Source organism: Musca autumnalis, unplaced genomic scaffold (genome assembly GCF_047663935.1).
Source record: "Musca autumnalis isolate F117 unplaced genomic scaffold, ASM4766393v1 scaffold_9, whole genome shotgun sequence".
NCBI lineage: Eukaryota > Metazoa > Arthropoda > Insecta > Diptera > Muscidae > Musca > Musca autumnalis.
Genome location: NW_027412450.1, coordinates 942,570 through 948,868, shown reverse-complemented (window position 1 = coordinate 948,868; position 6,299 = coordinate 942,570).

Here is a 6,299-nt window from a genome sequence, read left to right as displayed (position 1 = left end):
ACGTCGTCGTTTATAACGTCATATCGCTTATAACGACGAAATCCAAAAGTCCCGAATTTCTGCCCTTTATATTCCACACAAATAAATATCGCTTATAACGTCATCGCTTATAACGTCATATCGGTTGTAACGTCGGTTTTTTGTGAAATATTTGAATTTTGCTATCAGTTATAACGTCGAACCATACGAAGAAGAAAATTTTCTCCCAATATTTTGTTGTTGATGTATTTTTTCAAAGTCAAATACCAAACATATGCGGAACATGCTCGAAGATGGGGTTGGACAACTGAATTACGACTCACATGGAGGCGCTCTCAAGTCAATAAAGCTTTAATTTTTCCCGCCCAATGCCACATTTGTTTTCAACCCATGGACCAAGGTGTACCAAAATCACATTGCCGGTATCGGTACGAAATTCAATGTGTTGGCTGCCGTGTTATTGTTAGATGAAGCGTGGAAAAATGTAACGTCGTCTGCCATTGATAATTGTTTGCATCGTGTGCGATTGTCAATGGTCCTTTAAACGATTCTGAAGACATTCATTCGCATGGAGACAATTCTAACGTAGAAATTGAGGATACTACAGAACCAGAAGTTCAATTACCTTCAGCGTGTCTAGCTGTAGAAACACTTCGAAAATTTAGTTACTCAGAAGATGTTACAAGTAAAGAATGTGTTTTAGAAGACCCTTTCAAAACTCAGATCTGAGTTAAATTAAAAAAAAAAGTAATAAAACAATAAAAGTCACTGTACATAAGTAAGTATCGTTTATAACGGCTATCGCTTATAGAGTCCAATTTTGGTCGGTCCCTTGACCGACGTTATAAGCGATTTCGACTGTATATGATAAAGAAAATCGACTTGAAAATACCTTTTTTGAGGTTAAGATATTCGAATAAGTGCAAAATCGCTTACAAATCTTCATTTTGGAGAAAGAAAAAATTTGTTCTTCATGCAATTTTATTAAAGGTTGTAACGTTCAGGGACGTGTGTGAAACGATAGATGGTTAGGCCATGGTGGCAAGAGGCTTAACATTGTTCTGGTATACCGGCTACATTCAGTCGGCCACACACTACGTACAAAAAAAAGGTATCACAAAAGAAAGTCGTTATCATTGTTGTTGTTGTGTGTTGAAGGGTTGTTGTTGTTGTGGTGGGTACCCCTAGATGGCACTGGGTAACCCTCTGCCCTCCCATGGGTTCCAGCGAACCCCCATATGGGCCTCGGGAAATATGAGGACCCCCAAAATAGAGTTAACTGAACCTCCCCCTCTACTCTACCTCATTTAGAATATTTAAATTGCAGGCATATTGATCATTTCATAATTCATCACATCAAGTGTGTTGTTTATTAAATAAAGTTCTTAAAGATAGTTCCGGTGTTCTATATTAGATGTATTTAATAGCATTCGCCGTTAGATTTTGATTAAAATTTAACAAGGAAAAAAAATAATAAAGAAAATCAAGGATATTGACTATTAGATGTCAATCCCAACTCATAATGCAATAATCTTTCTGGTTAAGATTTAAAGAAAATATCGTTTAAAATACGTACTTTGGTGTTAACCCTACCTACTGAGCTCAAAGGTAGTCTAAACTGAGAAGTGATAATAATATCGTATTTCCTTTTCAATGTGTAATCCGAGATGGGATAAACATTAACAATTTCAAAACAAATAGTTAACGCCGAAAAGGCATAATCTTAATGTTAAGGGAAGGGGTAACAATTCAGAAAAATAAAAAAAAAAAATAAAAAGAAATATATATTTTTGGACAGTATAAGCTTATAGCTATGGAAAGGGGTAACAATTCAGAAAAATAAAAAAAAATAAAAAAAAAAAAAATATGACCGGATAAGTATAACCTTAATGCTACGGGATGGGGTAACAATAAGGGCGTGAACCTACGTATTATTCTCTTACTCCTATAGGATCTATGTGGCAGTATATGTATATGTATTGTACCTATATAATGTCAAGATGTAATAATGCTTTACCATGAGACAAAACGTATTTTCATACGCCCATGCCTTCAGAACATATTTACCAAGCACAATATGAGTGAGTAGTAAGGGTATACTTAATCTTTTCAGGACCATATACTATTCTGAAAATGTGGTTACAGTTTGTAGGGATTTTGTAAGTTGGAATTCCACCAACAAAGGGTGACAAAATCGGCATCAAAATTTGATACTGGTAATCGGTTTGAAGTTTAAAGAAAAAAGGTAAATATCGGAATGAGAATTTATGTTTGATGGGCCACGCAGCCAATTTCGCCTTTACCACTAACGATTTGGAATTTCACTCCAAGATGCTATTATTTGACAGCTTCGATATTTATCTGAATGTTTTGAGTCAGAATCGAAGGTGTGATCCAATAAAAAAAATAGATCAATTTTCGAAAATGGTCAGAATAGCAAGACGAAATCACCTTATGTGACTAATTCCGATACGTAACCAATAAAATCTATCAACAAGATCTTAATCTCAATCCCAATGAATATATCCTTTTTTCATATTGATTCGTCGTTCAGATGCACATTTCTTAGACCAGCGACTACAATTTCGAAATCTGACTGTACTCTCGTTGTCACATGGTCTATCTCTGTGACTATCATTCTTCGTTAATGGTGGTAAAAATCAAATCACTAAATACCAGAAGCAGGCTGGTTAATATTCAAACAACCTTGTCACTCGCAACAAAATTCTACAAAATGCACGACGATACCATTTTTTGTTATTAAAATTCACTATTAATTGTGTCGGTATTTACATTCCTTAGGAAAAAAAAATTTCATTAAATTCATTCGCGACTGTACGTCCTATTGTCGTACCGTTATGCACAAGGTGACAAACCGTTATATAAAAAAACTGGCTATATAGTTTACATAAGTAAATACATATACATATACGTTTATGTTGTAGATTTACATACGGCGTAATATGTATATTGTATGAAATAAGGACTAAATAAAGCTTTTCAAGAAAGTTCGGCTGACCGTCGAACCACAATAATAAAATTAAGAATTGCACACCTCCCCGTCTGTGACGGAGAAGGGTGAATATCTTAAGGACAATATATGTATCAGTTGTACTTTCTTTGAGGGTACTTATCTGCATTAAATTTTCCGCTTACTATCTGCATGCTTCCAGAAGGTCCAAAAAAGTATTTGAGGGTCGATTTGCTGATGTCGGGATGACGAGCCTGACGGTGGACAGTGGCTGGTGGTAGTAATTTCTGGTCTAACTGAAGTCACGAATTGCGGCTTTCAGCCTCGAATAAAAGTTATCGGCAAAGAGGCAAAAACTTCTACTGCGATCCAGTTTCGCAAAAATTCTTATTAAACAGAATCGATCCGGTCACAAGATCCGAGAATTGAGCGATACTGTTGTGGACTAGTACCTCGTATTGTGGAATTCCATTAACTAGGCACGGGGTACAAAAAGATATTTCACTCCCACTAAATATCGATTGATGCAAACTTTTTGCTCCAAGTGTTGGGTGGAGGTTCCCAAAAAGACACCAAAGATATTAAAACACACTGAAACGTTTTTGGTTATGGCCGCTGTATTGTAAATTGCAATTACGTCGTAGATTTGCGGACCGTTATGTTTTCTTGGTGGTGGGGCACGTGTTGCTTTTTTCTTTTTTTCGTTGAAACGTTTTTGGTTATGGCCGCTGTATTGTAAATTGCAATTACGTCGTAGATTTGCGGACCGTTATGTTTTCTTGGTGGTGGGGCACGTGTTGCTTTTTTCTTTTTTTCTTTGCTAGCTGTTTGCATGAAGCTGTAGGGAGAACAAACATTCTTTTTTTAAAAGTTTGCAATTATTTCCACTCGAAATATTTGTCTAGCACAGAACTCACCATAGAAATGTATATTCCACAGCCCGAGGTACGTCGATGTTCTTATTGGGACAGTACGTCCTAAATATCTCACACAATTTCTATCACTTATAATTTTTCTTTATCCAGCAGCAGAAAAATGGCGGCTTAATTTTTGTCTTCGTTTCTCTGCTGTTCTGGGTGTCTTGCTACAACCAACTTTCTGTATAACAATGAATTTGCAAAGTTGGTTGCAGTTTCTTCTTTCTGCATTTTGACATTCCTGACAGGCGTTGCCATATCGTTCAAAAAAAAAATTGAGATCGACGATCGCCCACAATGACAAAAACGTCGTTTGCGTCGTCGCTCATACCCTAGCAAAACTATGCTAGGTTAACATAACAAGGTCTCTAAACAGAAGGAATCGGTAGATGTAGATGAACACAATTGGTCAAATTTCAGCCATTTCGGTGTGATAATGAGGCTAAAACCTTGAAAATACCGAAAGTCGGGAGATATCGTCTTTTGGGGGCTATATCAAAACGTGGACCTATATAAAAATTTTATGGTAGAACACAAAATACAAAGTTACAACCGATTATGTGGTCAAATGGGACTAATACATTCAAAATATCTTAAAGTGGCGCGTACTATATATTGGGCGTTATATGGCGGCCCTACTAATCATTTTAGAGGGTTGGTCCCAAGGGAAAATTTTTTCTTCATCCGATTTCAAAATTGGTCACCAAAGAAAAGATATCTGTAGATATGACAGAATATCAAGAGAATATGATAAAGAAGTGCTCTGTTCCAGAACCTGCAAGAAGCTACTATTTTTTACTACGATAACATTTTTTCCTTTATGTTATCGAAATAAATAGTAAAAATTAGTAGATTCTTGCAGTACTGGAACAGACCAAAGAAAATTATGAAGAACATATTTTTTAGGGTTAAGGTTTTCGAATAGGTGTAAAATCTTCCAAAAACTTTCATTTCATAGGGTTGGGATCCCAATGAGAAATATGATGTACATTAAATTTCACTATAGGTCACCGAACAGAAGACAACAGTAGGTATAGTATATACCACGAACAAATTTATTTAAAATTATCTTTAGAAAATATTATTTTTAGGTTAAAAACCAGAATTGATGCAAAATCCCCCACTAAACTACGTTGTAGAGGGTTAGCCCTAATGGGAGATATGTTGTCCATGAAATATCACCATAGGTTGCCAAACAAATAATTTATCTAGATATGATAGTTCAGCAGAAATTTCTCTATGACAATTTTACTATATAATTATTCCTTTATTGAGGTTAGAATTCTTTAAAATTACGAAAAATCTCCCTTTAAACTTCATTTTTGAGGGATGGTACAAATGGAAAATATATTATTTTACAAATATGACTATAAGTTATGGAAGAAAAGAAATCTGTAAATATAATAGATATGGAGAAAAGCAAGTCTGACAAATTGGCTATGAAAATAACCTAATATAGATACCTGTTAGAATACCTGTTGCTACCAATGGAAGATATATTCTTCTTCCAATTTGACTACAAGCTATCGAAGAAAAAAATTCTCTAACTATTATAATTATACCGAATAACATGCCCGACAAATTGGTTTTACAAATATCCCCTAAATGAAGTTAAAGTAGAAACAAAAGGGTATAAAATCAGCCGCATACATTCATTTTATGGGGTTGATCTCAAGGGGAAATAAGTTCTCCATCAAATTCTACTATAGGATGTCGAACAAAAGAATTTTCAGGATATAATAGATACCCAGATAATCGATGTTCATTATGACAAAAAAATTGTCAAAGAAAAATAAATCATCGTTTGGGGGTTAAAAATTTGGAATATTAATGCAATATCTACAAATACCAATGGGAATTAGGATCTCTTTAAATTTAGGGTGGCGAATAAAAAGCAATAGTGATAGAATAGATAGATACACATAAAAGCATGACAAACAAGTTATTTATACAAAAAAAAAAAACTTTTTGAGGTTAACAGCCTGTTTCTGTATGTCAAAAGAAGAATGTGTGCGAAAGAAACACGTCCAAACTCTTGTGTGTTTTTCAATTTTGTTTATTGTTTTGAAGCAAAAGCAAAGGTAAAATTACTTCGAAAAGTAAAGTTCGGGCGTGTTTCATTCGCACACATTCTTCTTTCGACATACAGAAACTGGCTGTAAGTCTTAGAAAAAGTTGAAGATCTCCCACTTAGTTTAATTTTGGGGGTTGGTTCCAAAGAGGAAAATTATCCTTATAAAATTTCACTATAGACCTGCGAATAAAACAATTCTGTAGATATAGCAAATTTCTTAGCAAAATAACATTCTTCGAGCCCTTAATTTTTGAAAAAAGGCGCTAATGAACAAAATATTCTGCATCAAATTCCAGGTGTTCTCAAGAAGGAATCTTCAGTCCTTAATATATACCCCAATATATCTATCTTTTAATTC